Source organism: Rhyacophila brunnea, unplaced genomic scaffold (genome assembly GCF_057557595.1).
Source record: "Rhyacophila brunnea isolate RB1 unplaced genomic scaffold, BYU_Rbru_1.0 scaffold_12, whole genome shotgun sequence".
Lineage (NCBI taxonomy): Eukaryota > Metazoa > Arthropoda > Insecta > Trichoptera > Rhyacophilidae > Rhyacophila > Rhyacophila brunnea.
In genome coordinates this window covers 19227544-19244941 of record NW_028232774.1, presented here as the reverse complement: position 1 = coordinate 19244941, position 17398 = coordinate 19227544, and positions in this window count along the sequence as shown.

The following is a 17398-nucleotide window of genomic DNA, read 5'->3' as shown; positions in this document are numbered from 1 at the left end:
GGTATTTCAGTATACTGTTTTATTAATAAATAATTAATTAATACAATAATATATATACGTATACAGAATTCTGAATTAACAGAAAAGTTGTTGTTTTTTTAATGAAATAATAAATAAAATAATAACAAGATAAAAAGAACTTTTTATTTACCACGTCTTTAAATTTTCTTTTGAATCATATAAACTTGACAGTTCTATGTATTAATTATTTATGACAAATATGGCAATTGTCAACAAATCATTTTTTCGCTATTTTGCAACAAACAAACAAACAAACAAACAAATATAGAATACTGAAATGTCATTTTGATTTCCATAGTAATGCACGTATATATTAATAATTTAGTTGCTAGGACTACCCCCTTAGCAACCAATAATAGTGGATTGGATTACGGATTTCTTCCAAAATAACTTTCCATACAAAACAGAATTAACTGAAAATGAATTCAATTCTACTTAAAGATGGCTAAAAGTATTAAAAGAATGCATTGGCATCGAGTTCTGATATATTATTCTAAAATTTTAAAATGTCTAGCTAGTCGGGAAATTAGTTAAAAATCAATTCCAAGATTTGTACTGGATAAACAACAACCGGACAAACAAGAATACGAGCTAAGAAAAACGTGGTAAAAAATGGAACACCACTTCTACTCCAAGTTCAAATATTATAATATGTTTGTACACTACCTTACTAGGGGGTACTACGACACCAATCGACTCACCCCATCATGTCAGTCACCAGTTGCGAACCGTGTGCCGTACTAAGCTTATCTTTTCTGTTCATGGAAATATATTTTCACAAACTACATTATAAGAATCTGATCGTATCCGTTTATACCATACACTTACACTTATAAATTTTGTGAAAATATATTTTCATGAACAAAAATCATAAGTTTAGTATGGCGCACGGATCTAAACCGCATACGATTTCAGTCCATGGATGACCTCTTAATATTATTAACTAAAACACAACATTTGAATTTGATGCGCGGGTTTTAAACTCGGACCCATGTAAAAAGTGTGAGCTTTCATCATCTACTTTACGATGGATGCAAATAAAATTACATACATTGTATTACTAGCTAGTCTCTAGACCGGCTTTTATAAACTGTATTTTCACTTAAATTATGAATGTCATTTAGATTCCAGCATTCGTGATTAAAAATACCAACACCAAAATCTCAGCATTAAAAATCTAATTCAGCATTGTAATACCTAGCGACATGTATGTATTATTCGGTTAATTAATTTTCGTACCAATCATTTTACCTTACGATCAATAAATTTTAATATCCGCAAAAAAAGCTTTACTTTTCACTTCTATGAGTCAATAAATAAATAAAACAATTAATCTAACTTATGACAGTATACCTCGCGGATATGAATCGATGTCTTGGAGAATTGCAATGATGTAACAGACTGCAAACAACAATGCACCGTGAGAATGTGGATCAACGAGATATTATCAATTCAATAAGTTGGTTCGGTAGATATGTGACTTGTGTGAGTAAGTCACAATTGTATTGTATGCAATGAATTTATTAATTACTTACCTGACATTAAACAGTTAGCTCAATCAATGTATGACAATGTTTTGTAATAAATTATTTTTAATATTGCTGCATATAATGTTTTATATTTTTTCAATTTTTTAAATATTATGTACCTCAAAGACAGAAGTCTCATGACCGATTTTGCGGGAAATGAATTAAGTACAGATTTAATTTTCATTATATATTAAGTATTAATCGTAGTCAATTATTTCCAATTTGAGTCTATTCAGTGGCCCGTAATTACCATAAACATGAAGACGTAAATACAGTAAAATCTTAAAGAATATTTTGTAACTTAAAATACGCTGGCTCTTAGATAGAGGGGAATGGGACGACTGGCCTCCGGACAATTGGACGCCACACTATCGTAAGTGTAGACGAGGTATTTTAATCAGTCTCTATCTACTACTTAGTAGTTTGAATTCATTTTACTCTTAACATAATGTATTATATATCGCGGATTGAGAATTACCATGCCTTAAGCTTTATATAAAATAAAAAACTCTTTTTTCGTTGGAACTTAAACATATTCATGATTAAATCATTACATTCTCACCAAATATTAAATCATAATATAATCATTGAAATATAAATAATAATATTGAATATTTTTTTAAAGTACCTATAAGTACCTAACGTCTATTTATTTTTGAATTCCGTGATGTCCAGTTGTCCGGTGCCAAACCGTCCTAGACCCTAGGTAGAGATATATTGCTGTATTAATTGTTAATATTTACAGATTGGAAAAAAGCTCTGAATAGTAGAAATATTAATGTTTACTTATCATAGATATACCTGTTTAGCTATATTATTTCGCTAAATTATTACATGCTGATTAATTACCTGGGAAAACGCAAGAAAACTAACGAGCGAAAGGAATTATTGGAAAAGCAGGGTGGTACCCTTATGCTCCACCTAAAGAGTGAATATGACTAACAAGAAGCATACAACATAAATATTGTGACCCCCACATTCTGAAGCAGGTCCCCATGCTAGGATGTTTGGCGGGCCCCCTACATGTCGCTATGATGTTCTACAGCAGTGCTCCCCAAATGATATTCCGCGGAACCCCATATTTATGCGAGGTAAAAATTTAGGCTATTTCATGTATTATTTATCGATTTTTTTATTTTTGTATTTTTAAATAAATCCACTTATATTATTGATTTGAGCACTCGTCGTCATATTATAAAGCACTGATCGCGACCCCCTTCTGTTGTTGCAAAGTATCATGCGACCCTTCGCCATATTGGATAAATAACCATTTTTATTAGTCACGAAACACACTAAAAATGTTTATAATATAAAATTATACACGTGAATTATTATTAAGTTAGGTGCCAGAAGGGAAGTTAGATATTGGTGCATACAAGTTTGATACGGTTGACAGTTTCATATACCTTGGTTCTCTTGTAACTCGACATAATGATAATACAGAAGAAATCAACAAGAGAATCATGTCTGCGAATAAATGCTACTTTGGCCTGTTAAGACATTTTAAGTCCCGCATACTATCTCGCCGAACTAAAAGCACTCTTTACAAGACACTTGTAAAGCCAGTACTCACATACGCATCGGAAACATGGACATTAACTCTGCGAAATGAACGAGCCCTGAACATTTTTGAAAGAAAAATTCTCCGCCGTATATATGGACCGATCAGGGACGGCACCAATTAGAGCAGAAGATATAATGCTGAGCTCTTTGGGCTGTACGAAGATTGCAGCGCAGTTCAATCAATTAAGATTGAGAGACTGCGGTGGCTAGGTCATGTGCACCGTATGAATGACAATGAACCGGCAAAGAGAGTGATGTCCAGCAATCCAATAGGGCGTAGAAGAAGAGGCAGGCCAAAGATTCGCTGGTTGGATGGAGCTGCCAGTGACTGCCGTATTCTGGGGGTACCGAATTGGAAAGCGGCCACACTAGATAGGGTGGACAGGTGGAGGGAGCTGTTGGAGGACGCCAAGACCCACACCGTATTGTCGCGCCCCTGATGATGATGATATCAGAAGGGAAAGTGGCTGCGACGTGTGTTTCGCTATGGGCATGCAGTTTAATGCGGAGAGACAAATTCAAGAATGGGCCTACGACCGCCCCTAAGTTCCCTACACATATTTCATATGGGGTCTAGGACGATTTGGCGCCGGGACAACTGGACGCCACGCAATTCTAAAATAAATGAACGTTAGGTACTTATAGGTACTTTAAAAAAAATATTCAATATTATTATCTATATTTAAATTATTATATTATGATTGAATAGTTGGTGAGAAATTAAATACTCAGACGTAAATAATGATTTAATCGTGCATATGTTTAAGTTCCGACAAAAAATGGGTTGTTTATGTTTATATAAAGCCTTAGACATGGTAATTCTCAATCCGCAATAAAAAAAACATTATGTTAAGAGTAAAATGAATTAAAACTACTAAGTAGTAGATGAAAACTAATTAAAATTCCTCGTCTACGTTCTGTGTACGTGTCTACGACAGTGCGGCGTCCAATTGTACTGGCGTCCAGTTGTCCCATTCCATTCATATGAATGCGGGAGCCCAGCGTATGGGAATATATTTGTTTTAAATTCATGAATTGGACGCTTGTGTGGCAAGTTCTTCCTGTTCCACAGCCATCTTTCCACGACATGAGTAGAAACAATCATGAAAATAAAGGTTCAACCACTCCACATTATGTATTAGGTATATTTATCATCAAACAGCAATTGGGTACTTATGTACATAATGTTAAATATTGTATATAGTTAGTTTACTCAGAAAAAGTGACGATTTATCATACATCCGGGAAATTAAGGTATTTTTTCGATGCAAAGGAATTTCACCGCAGTTTGCATTTTCGTTTTTTTATCAGAGACCACCCGGGCATCGGCCGCTATTCGATATCATACACGTGCCAGTTACTTGCTCTACAAGGTTGTATTACAATGATATAGCTAGTATAATAGAAAAAATAATCAATTTATTTTTATTCATTTCCAGAGATTATAGATAGAGATTGTTTAATATATTTTTTTATTTCTATATAAATCAATAAAGAGAAAGACCATTTTATTACATCTAGTCTTATCTCATTTTATTAATGACAGTCAATGAGCAGGCATACATTTTTATATAAATGCTAGCGTGTCCGGAAATTTGTACGTATGCAGTTCGCCGTATCATACTTCACCGTTAAATATTGTATCGGAAAACATGGCCGTATATTAAAGACCATTCAACGACTATGGGTCGTATAGTACTGACATAAAATTCATGTCGAAACAAAATACGGTTATTGTCGGTTAACACTTTATAGGAAGCCAGCAGCAAACAAATTTTTAAAATAGCCGACATACTGGACTATTTGTTAGGTTAGGTTGGGTTCGGTTTTCATTCTTGGATTCATGATTTTTTCCAATTGAATTAATGTTCATATTAAATCTAATAAAATTGAAGACCGTATAGCATACGGTCCTCTCTTTCTGATAAGAAAGCTCACGGCGAACTGTGCCACGGTGAAATGTTTTACGTACCTATAATTTGCATGTAACCAAATGCTTCTCCTTCTTTGGCCATATCCGCCCCTTAGTCGGAGCATATGGACACCACGCGGCGCCTCCAAGAATCCCTGTCGGAATCCCCCAAGAATCCCAGCATCCCGTAGCTCCGCCGTATATACTCTATAGATAGTATTTAGCGGCCTTCCAAGACGCAGGAATCCGGTCAAGAACAGGCAAGCCGAGTTGAAGTTCTCTTTTGGCAAACGCAGCACGTGACCGAGCCAGGTCCAACGTCGCCTCTTCACTCTTAGCGTGATGAGAGGCTGCTTGGTGCGTTCTCTTATCTTCTTGTTACTCCTAAAGCCATATCATCAAATATCAGCTGTTTTCGGAGCTCAGTATACGGTTACTCTGAGCCTTCATAAGTTGCTATGATTCGCCACTGCAAAGCAGCACCGTCAAAATGCAAGCATCTAATATGCGGCATTTGGTTTTGACCGAGTATAATTGTGAGTCCCAAACACTCCGCATTGAGTTGAATGTTGCTCCAGTCATTCCCATTCGGATAGCGAGTTTTCTCTTCAAAATGCCATCCCCCGGGATGTGTACCCCCAGGTATTTGAAGATGTCGATGCTCTCGATGTTCTGCTCGTCGCTAATTAGAGGGAAATCTAGATTAGGACAGGTGCTATTGCATAAAACGTTGGTTTTATTCTCGTTGATTTTCAAACCAACGCGAGACGAGTTGTCATGCAACTTGTCGAAATACATAGCATATTTATCACTTTTTATTGATTTTTGAGTTGTGATATTTTAGAATAGCCTTTAGTATGTAATGGTAGGTAGTATAATGCCCCGCCCCATATACGAATCAATTTGCTCATTTTTTTGTTTGCATCTACATTTCACCAATTTCTATTAAAATAAATAAATTCAGTTACTATTTTAATGAATGCTGAATGTGACAAAAATCGCTTTGACAAGTTAAAAAATCAAAACTCATTTATTTTTGGTTCAATAGGTACCTACCTACACTACCTACTATCGTCTAATCTAATTCGTCAAAATAATAATAATTAATTATTGTAAAGTCAATTCATTTTGAATTGTAAGCTATATTATACATCGCTGTAGCGATACTGAACTATTTTATAAAGTACCTACTCGGATTTGGAAAGAATACCAAAAAATACAGTTGAAAATGTATACTGAAGCCGTAATAGGGTTTAACATCTTTCAAGATATCAGACATTATCGGACACTTTAGTGGAATTATTTCCAGGTAAAACCTTTATATGACTGGACTGTACATCTAATATTGCCGGAAATGAGTTAAATACAGATTGTGTAGCTAAATAAATATACAGTGACGTCCCGTGGGGGTAGGCAGACTGAGCGTCGCTTGGGGTCGGCAGTTACTCGAAATAGCTACCTAAACTTAGTAATAACGAAAATATCTTTCAATTAAAAGAAACAGCTCACTGGTTTTGTCGGGTTCGCAATATCTAGTTTACATCCATTGCGCTTCGACGTCTTTGGTGACCAGAAACGACACTTGGAGATTTGCGAATAATTAGTCTGATATTTTGTTAGTAATGTATCCATACAACACATTTCTTAGATATTGGACTCATGAAAGGATGATAAAAATAAGTAAGATAAAAATGAGGCGACATTTTGGCGGTGTCTAGGGGCGGCATTTTATCTAGGGACGTCACTGTAAATATATATTTGTCAGGCCCAATTCACACGTATAATATATGGAAATCAGAAATTCAAAAAAAAAAAATTACATTGTTACATAATTTGAGTATTAATTTTTGATATCATAGTTTGAGTTTTAATTAACATAACACCTGATGCATAATATACTTACTTACCCATTAGAAAATAACTCTTTGAAAAAAAAATACGAAACCCGACGGGACTTGAACATGTAACCACTGGATTCGTGCCAGAGTGATTTTCCAAGTGGGATGCATGAGATGTTTTCAAATTATGTGTGTTTAATACGTAGAATGTTACATTCTCAAATCTTGTGAATTATTCGTTGAATAAAAGAAATAGTTTGTTACATTAATCCATATTAAGGGCTAGAAAAAATCGTGTTACGTTTCCCATAATATAATAATGGAATATTGACCTAACTATAATAATTTAATAATAAATATTTTCAATCCACTGCGCCGTAGAAGAGAGGCTAGAGCACTTATAAATAATTACAAGATAAAAAGAACTTTTTATATACAACCTTTTCAAATTTTCTGTTGAATTATTATGCTCAATATGCTCAAACGTGTACTTGATATGAAGTAAATAAAAAATAAACAAACAAATATAGAATACTGAAATACCATTTTGACATTTTATTTTGATTTCCATAGTAACGCACGTATATATTAATAATTTGGTTGCTAGGACCACCCCCTTAGCAACCAATAATAGTCTTTTACTTTTTACGGATTTTTCTGAAATAACTTTCCATACAAAACAGAATTAACTGAAAAAGAATTCAATTCTGCTTAAAGATGGCTGGAAGTATTAAAAGAATGCATTGTGCATCGTGTTCTGATATATTCTAAAAGTTTCAAATTTAATGTCTAGTCGGGAAGTTAGTTAAAAATCGATTGCAAGATTTATACTGGACAAACAACCACCGGACAAACAAGAATACGAGCCAATAAAAACGTTGTATAATCGGGTCGTGTTTTCTTAAAATCGTATTTTTTCAGGCAGTTGTGTGAATTTGAATCCAATACATGCCAAGTGTGCCCAATCGTATGGCTAATAAACGAATCCTCGTCTGAGTAGAATCGTATGCTATATTTTTGAGAGAAAATGGTGATTTATCGTATTTTAAATTAAATAATATTCTAAACTGCAGCCTATTAATAGAGGTTTCATTTTTTGATAGAATTGCATTAAATAATTTTATGGATTAAATTCCACCACAATGTTTTTTAGTTGACACCGATTTTGATTGTCATACAACTCATACCGTTATCAAATGAAAAATATCTTTTTGAATTTCTCATAAATTCTGATAGTATGTATAAATCACACAACCCAACCCAATTTCATTAAATCTAATTGTCTGAATTAGTTTAGAATATATATAATTATTGAAATGAATAATAAATAAGATTTCGCTTCTTTCAGACTAGGAAAAAGCGCAACGGCGTGAAAACTGCAATACATAGCTATCGATGCAAAACTTTTCACAGTGCAATCTTATCATAATTAGCTAAATCAATTTATTTAAAAATATTTTTGAATTGCCGAATCTCGCTCTAATGTCACACGTTTGTCAGCCATCAACAAAAGCGGTCCAGACAAAATCGCTAGCTGCATTTTTGCATAGGTAATCAATGCACTTTGTCTGCGAGGTCATTGACTCTGTGTTGCTGATTATAATGCAATATTTTGTCTACTAGAAAATCGTGTAGGTAAACCCGCTTCATTGGCTCGGCCAGACATTATGATTTTATTGATTACCTACTTATTTTCTTATGATGGTTTTACATAACTGACCTACTACGTCCCGTGACGTACATACTGGCTACATATTAAGCACTCCACTGTTGTTTTATTATTATTAAAATTCAGATAGGTATTCTTTTAATTTCAAATATATTTTTAGTAAACAGTTAGGTAGGTATATAGGTACTGTGTTTAATAATATAGTTCCTGTGATAGGTAGGTATACTTGATTATATTAGGTATATTTAAAATAAGAACGTTGCTCCAGAACATAGTCACACGAATATTTTCAATTAGCACCCAATTTATTACCCAGTATACACGTGCATGGATTTACTGCTGACAGTAGGTACGTATTATCGCGGCCATCACAAAAAATACACTCTGATGTGTTTTCCCAAACGAGTCAAAAGAAGTATAAATTAAAAAAATGCATGTGTAAACACGTATTGTCGTGCAAGTTCCAAGATTGCATGCATGAATCAAAAAATTCCAGAAGTATTGGACCGTTAAAAAAACGAACTACACCGCTCAGAGACTCATTTTGAGATTAACCGATTTTCACAACCTATCAAATAGCACCATACAATGATAACATCGCGTCTCGCTTACCCTTGAAGAATGATATTGGCGAGACAGTCAGCACTTTTACGTGTATACAGTTATTACCGAGATAGTTTAAATTACACACTATTGGTGCAAGTAAATCCATGCACGTGTACAGGCACTATTATAGTAGGTAGAATAACTTAAACTTAGACTTAACTACAAATTGCGATTTCTTCTACTGCGTACGAATTACATACCTAGGGTAAATATGGGTTTGGGACGAAATCCCGAAGGCCGAAATCCCGAATGCTGAAATCCCGAATGGCCGAAATCCCGAATGGCTGAAATCCAGAAAGCCTAAATCCCGAAAGCCGAAATCCCGAAGGCCGACATTCCGAATGCCGAAATCCCGAATGCTGAAATCCCGAATGGCCGAAATCCCGTGGCCGGAATCCCGAAGGCTGAAATCCCGAAAAATAAATATCAATAGAAAAATAAAAATAAATATCCGGGTAAATATAATTATTGCTACCATCTATATTTCCAACTGCTCTTCATTGAAGGTTTTTGCATCGTTTTCTCTCACTCGGTGTTGCTCTAACTACGTCATAATGTGTTCTGTCAAAACCATCGAACTTCACGTTTATGTGGTATGTTTATAACTATCGATTTTATTATTAGGTACCAATTAATAGTACATTAAAATATTCAAATGATATAATATTATCAATATTATCATAATGAAACAGTTATAAATGACAATAAAAATATCATATTGTATTAGCTGTTCAATCCAATGTATATCTTAGCTACATCATGAAGAGGTTTCGTATCAGTGTTATTTTACGAGATATTGTAGCCACGTACCGAATCTATTAGGTTCACACTCTTCATTAGGCAAGTAATTATTTTGTACCTTATTGTCAGAATGCCTGTTAAATTGTTATAATACCTACCTAGGAATATGTTAGGATAAAGTTATATTTTAAATATTTTTTCAAAATGATGAAAATGAAGGAAAATGGGAATCCCCAACCGGTGTTAGCGATCATATGACAAAATTGTGTGTTTTTGGAAGGAAGATTTTCATTAGTAGGTACCTACATCATATTTTTTACTAATAATGTAGTTTGATAAATTCTTCAGAAGGAAAATTATAGTCTTAATGTATCTTGTTTCTAATATAAAAAAAACATCGACTTTTCTAGAATATATAAAAGAATATAACTTGAAATCCATTTTATTTATATCGATTTGTGCTTTGGTATTATAACCGCATCGAAGCTCGATTTGATAGAAAAAAAAATCATGTTATACAAGTTTTCATTTTTTATACAAAACCGAACAAATCCGTCAATACTATGAAATTTAATCAAAATCGTTATTTTACCTTAAAGAACTTATCAAAACACATTTTAACGTCAAATATATTATCGATGAGATTGAAATATACCTGATGACGTGTTTGGTCGGTATATGCCTTGAAATAGATACTTAATTACAAAACTAAAAACAGTTTAATATTATTAGAATTTAGTTACAAATTTGTTCATGAGGATTTCAGTTTCTGTACCGTTATTATCAATATGTTGATCAAAGCTCAAGCTAAATAAAATCTGAAATTTGAGGTTTTGAGTAGGTATATCAGTTTATCTGTTTACAAAAGGTTGTTAGATTTAAAGAATATTAATGCTTTAGTCAGAATAATTATTGTCATCTTTATGAAAAAACTTTAAAACACTAAAGTCGTAAATAAATACGCACTTGTATTCGTAAACTCTTAGCGATTCAATTATCAATTAATCTCATTATATTATATAATATAATCAAACGAATAGTTAAAAAAATAGTTTGGACTTTATTCAGCATGTTTTTTAAATTTAAAAAATGTAAACTCACTATTTCTGGTAAAGTGTGTCGGCTGAAAATCAGACAATGGATTATTTTTAATTTTTGATTATTAACCAAAATACCAGATCAATTAATAATATAATGTGTTGCTTATTTGATTAATGCCTGTTTGCATTATTTTTCAGGTATTTTCAATAAACAATGACGGCGACAGATACAAGAGAATAAAATCGCAATAAAGCTATTAACATAGTTTTTATTCCGTCCGTTTATGTCATTTGAGTTTTTATCTGTGATTACAAAACTTTTATTTTGTATTTAAACATAATGTATGATACTACAACCCTTGGCGGTTCTTCACCTTTTTCAAATATGTCCTCCATCCTGGACGATCCAGCGCCGACACTCTCCAGTGTTGTTTTGATCGAGCATTCTCAAATCTACTGTGGCGCGGTCTTGTCAGATTTGGCCGTACAGGTCTTCTCTTGCCCGCAGGGGTTGCGTACTGAAACATATCTCGCCTTACTGGTAACTCTTCCGACATCAGGGGCGAAGGGTGGAGATAGGCTGTTAAGATCCACCATAAATAGTGCACACCAAACTTTATCAGTCATGCGTATTTGTTTTCATTGAAATAAAACCACAATTTACTAAATATGGTATTTGTTAAAATTCAATTAACCTGTGAAAACCATTTAAAGATATTTAAAATTATACAATCAAATCATACATAACTTTGGATATTTTATAGATAGAATAATACTTTTTATCTACATTTATTATAGTTTGGCTTAGGCAGAGCTTAATGAATTTTAAAAAAATATGTGTAATATCTATTTTTAATCCAACGAAAACAAATAAGTATGAATGAAAAAGTGCACACAATTTTTATGTGCACCATTTATGGCAGATCTTAACAGCCTACCTCCACCCTTCGCTACTGTGCGACATTTATGCACGTGGCCATTCATCATGAATAATATGTATTTAAATTATACAGAACAAACGCCCAACTACCATTAAACAATTTTAAAATCAGTGATGTCCCGTGGGAGTAGGCAGATCATGCGTTGCAAAAAACAGCAAATTAAGGCAGAGGTTAAGAATATTCTACATCTTTGATAGTGTTTTCCGTGAACCTAAAATTTCTTCGCCTGTGGTAATAACTTCTCACCTGCCTCGTTGGTGGACATTTATATAGGTACATGTAAATATTTTTATTAAATGTAGATTCGTGTTGTAATATACATTCATGAAAGCTATTAAGCTAAATACTTACAAATTTTTTAGGTAAACTGCTGTATGTAGGTATATATTGTGATTTGTGAAAAATGTGTCTATTTACGCAGATATATTTAATTAAATGCAATTAACCATTACATGTTGAAATAAAAATAATAAATCGTTCGAAGGCATGGATTTATTTGGGAAATTAAAATTCTTTTTTATCGTGGGAGCCTCAAAATCAGTCAGTGCGTCGGGCAAGATATCCATATATTTTCTCTCATCCTATTTGCTGATCGTCCAGTATTCTGTATGTTTAAGATAATATGGTAGCAAACTATGATCTCATTTAATATAGTAGATAAATAGTTTTAATTTTATATTAAAAATAAGACCTACGATTGATAATATATGGCTGTATAGTTTATCACATTGATAAACATCTTTTGCATGGGTAATGCATTATTATTTACAGCACCTGTGATGTTTAATGCATTGGGATCAATGACTTTTCATTAAAAAAATATTGATGTTGCCATGAACAAAAGAGTCAATCAATATTTTGCCTATTCATCCACGGAATGTAAGGAGCTTGAATCTTTCATACTTTCACGGGTTTGAAAGTACTGTCCACAACAAGAAGTACTTAACGGGATTGCTGTTTCGGACATCTCGTGGTGGAATTATGAAACATGCGATTAAGGCAGAGAGTCACGTTTATAGTAAAACTTGCATTTTTATTACATTTTACTGATAAATCTCATTTTAAATAATCAATACGCATCTAAGAACATTAAAATATTTCTTTAAATTGTTTTAATTAAAAAATAAACACAAACTAACAAAAAATCTACATAAAAATGTACGTTTTATGGTTCGACTTACCGATCCGATGTTTGTTATTACATCGTATTTTAATCCTAACTATCTATCTAAATACCACCATTGGTGGTATTTCCAGTGAACTTGTAATTCGCATGGATTTGTCGGGATCTGCAATCAGCCAACTTGGAGTCAAATGGAGGTCAAGGCTGTATTCTGTGGGAACCAAATGTCGTTCCTTCAGCGCGTGCGTGCTACCCGTGGTCCTGTATGGCTGTGAGACGTGACATCTTACAAAACTTAAAAAATCTCGGTTTTTGAGCTTTGAGAATCGATATCTCCTCCGAATCTTAGGGGTACACTGGTACGACTGCGTAACAAATACTCGAGTTCGAGGCAGCCTCGGTGATTGAGGTAATCCAGAATAGACGCTTCACGTGGGACATGTGTTCCGGATGCCACCAGAGAGTGCAACACTTCGTTCCCCTGTGGCACAGCCTCAAGGGTTTTGTCGCCGTGGCCGGTCACCCTGCAGCGGTACTACAAAACCAGGTACCACAACATTAATGGGAACTGGTTTACCCTACTGGGTGTGGTATAAATAACAGGCAACGGATCTCGAGTTTGGAAAAATATGAGATAATCTTAAACACGAGTTAGAATACAATGTTATTTTCAATAGTTACATCTATAAGATAATAATCTACATTAAAGTTTGTTACGTAAATATAGCGTGCATCCAATATTGAGTACCGTCGGCATACTTTATTATATTTGGGTTTTACGGCTTGACCGCCATAAAATACCCTGCTTCAAAATATTGGTTCACGATCATGAAGGCATTTACATTTCTATTTATTAATCGGTTCTGTTTACAAAACCGAGACGGGTGTAGGTACATGGCGAGAGGAGCGAGAGTTGGCAATGGACCGAGGGAAGTGGCACGAACTTGTGCTTTCCCTATGCCCCAACGCTGGGGCGTGACAGGGTGAAGTAATTAAAAGTAGTAAGTATCTATCCAAAACCAATAATTGGGTAGGTCAAAATCAAAAAGGATTCTTCACATTTTTGAAATGCCCAACATTCACTCTTTGAAATGTTCAAATTAGACCAAATAACTTTACTTTTTTTAGACAATGGTAAAAATATCTCAGTACACTGTTATAATGTGCCTAAATACCTTTAAAATTGTGTAGTTAATGCGCACATCTCAATGTGTAGGCGATGGAGAGAAGCCCTTCTGCTTTTAGCCTATTCAATTTACCTACGGCTTTTTAATTGTATGTGAACATTATTATAAATACGTGTAAAGTTATATATAACAATCAATATAATATCGGGCCCTTGTTCCATTTTTGAATAATTGCCTGGTATATATTATTAATTTAATAAAAGCCTTCCTTTACCTTCAATTAGTAACACTGAGGTCGTCTTATTGTTTTATATTTATCTCTTATAAAGTAATAATAATGTTTATCATTAATAATAATCGAGTGATTAAAAAAGTAAATCATTTTCTTGACATTTCAACTCGATTATTTGTATGCAAATTTTTATTATAGATACGGGTTTCCTGAGCCGATAAAAACCTATATAGTAAGTTCAAATCGACATCTTGATAAATCACGCGATTCAATTCAAGACAATGTGAAGTTAGTACTTATGCATTTATTTTATTATCATGAAAACCAAAGATATTATTTCCCTTCATTTAATTAATGAGGTGAACTTGAGCAGGCTTTGTCCAGCGTACTCTTTAAGCACAGGTGCCGAAGAGATGAGACAATACTATTGTAATACGAGGATGGCTCTGACAAAAAAGCCATAATATCAATGAATTCACAAATAAAATGAGATATTTTAAAAGTCACACATAATTTTTATTAATTACAAAGTTTTTCTTAGCTCGTATTCTTATTTATCCGGTACAAATCTTGAAATCAATTTTTAACTAGCTTCCCGACTAGCTAGACATTTGAAACTTTCAGAATATATCAGAACACGATGCCAATGCATATTTTTAAATACTTTTAGCCATCTTTAAGTAGAATTGAATTTATTTTCAGTTAATTCTGTTTTTTATGAAAAGTTATTTCGACACCATCATTGGTTGCTAGGGTCTGGGGTCCTAGCAACTAAATTATTAATATATACGTGCGACTATGGATATCAATATGGCATGTCAAAATGACATTTCAGTATTATTTCTATCAAGTACAATTTTTTTTTGATCGTTTAAGCTAGTCAAGTCAAGTTTATATGATTCAACAGAAAATTTAAAAACGTTGTATATAAAAAGTTCTTTTTATCTTGTAATTATTTTGTATATATGTGGTATTCTTATTAATCTACGTGCAGCTTTTGAAATTTTTTATTAATCCTTAGCATCGAGAAAAAAAATATTCTTAATTTTGAGAGCAATCATTATCAAGGTATTTTGATACATTTAATGAAGCATCACTTCTTCGTGGGTATTTTAAACAATGAGCTTAGCCGAGCAACAACGCATCGTTATAGCCGGCATTAACAAAACCATCTTTACTCTAAAATGTAGCGCCCAGGAAACACATAATTAATGGGAACTAAAACACCTAACGGGTGTGGAGTAACAGGCAACCGATCTCGAGTGTGGAAGAAAATGGGATAAACTTAAACACGTATCAAGAATACCTCATTCTAAGATTGTCCTTCGTTATGACATCTGCTCTCGGTTTATGCACTGATTCAATATTGGTCTATTTGAAGGTTGCAACACACACTATTGCACGTCTGTAATGTGTGTTTCATTTTCGTAGGACACTCACACATTCAAAACTCTGCCTCAAAATGTAGTCTATTGGTGTGTTCTGTGGTATCGCCTTATTTCCATGTGCCAATCGCATTGATTCTCTAACATCTTGATCATTAGAACGACTCACGAGATTTCGCCTTCTATATTTATATATACTTAACGAGTTTCGACGTCATGCTTCTCCTTGTGGAAAACGTATCTGAATTTATAGCTACATTGCTTCATTTGTCAATGTAAATAGATAGTTACAAATAAATTAATTAGAGTTAATTATCCATGTATATAAAAAATATACATTATATAGTAAGTACTGATACCGAATAAAAAAGGAAATCAGACACAATATAGCAAATCTGTTGGCTCCTAAATATTGCCCTAATATATTTTGGTAAGTTTGTATATGTAGGTATACAATGCGATATTACACAATATAACATGTTGTAAGCTAATCTATGACAGAATTTCCATTTCACTTGAGGAAATAAAATCCCACACTTCGTTTTGCTTTCCACGGTTTAAATTTTGTCTCAGGTGCTTCTCACAATTTAAAGCGGCACGGTTGGCAGAGAGGAATCGGACAACAGAAACAATATTATACTTATTTATATAGCATAATACGAAGACATATTTGGCTTCTTGGTTACCTAGCCAAGTCTTCAATTATAAATTTGCGTTTTAAAGTAAAACAGAAAATCTAATTATTATTCGAAAAAAAATAACTTATTAGCTTTAACACGCCAAATTAGCCAAAATGCGTACATGTGTAAATCAAAAATCAGACGAGCTAGATCGCCATTTTGGAATAAGTAGTTTTCACTCAGAAACATATGAAGTTCACATACTTACAAAGTTATCCAAAACACAATCTTATTTGGCTCTCCTGGAAAGATGACGTTGTTCCCTTTCCTTTTCTTTACGTTTCGTTTAAGGGGGAAAATAATATGACTATCTATAAATTAATAGTAGATAACTAGATAGTAGTGCAAAACACACATCATGAACTGTTTATTCAAAGAACAAAGGGTATATATAATTATGAATACGTAGGTATTAATATTGGCAATATGTATCACCTTATAGAGCGGTAACTAGGGAGTGCAATTAGTACCGAATAAAAATACTAATAGTTACCGGTATTAGTGGAATTATAATATATGGAAAAACAGAAGTACCTCTCTACCAATATATAGTTATATATATATATATATATATATAAATCTCTTTAAAATATTAATATTTTATAGCACGTGCCATTACTGGTCTCGAAGGGCGTTGAAGGGCAACGGAATTAAGCTAGACATCGCGTAACCCGACAAAAATACAGTCATATTAAACTTTTACGTTAATTAATACGCTTTGTTACCACTTTTAATACCAAATATATCGGTATTATCTAATTTTTAAAACCAGTATTTTGGTATCGAAAAATACTGGGATGCCGCTATTGCAATACCTAGCTGTAACTAATGGCGTGATAAAAATATGATAACATTTTTCTTCTTTTTGCAGTCCGTGTCTGTTTATAAGGTTTTGCAAAATTTTAAAATACTAATAAAATATTTTATTTTCTTATGTGAACCGAAGGGACCCAGTTTTTTTATTTCGCGATGCGAAAGTATTCTTTAGTTT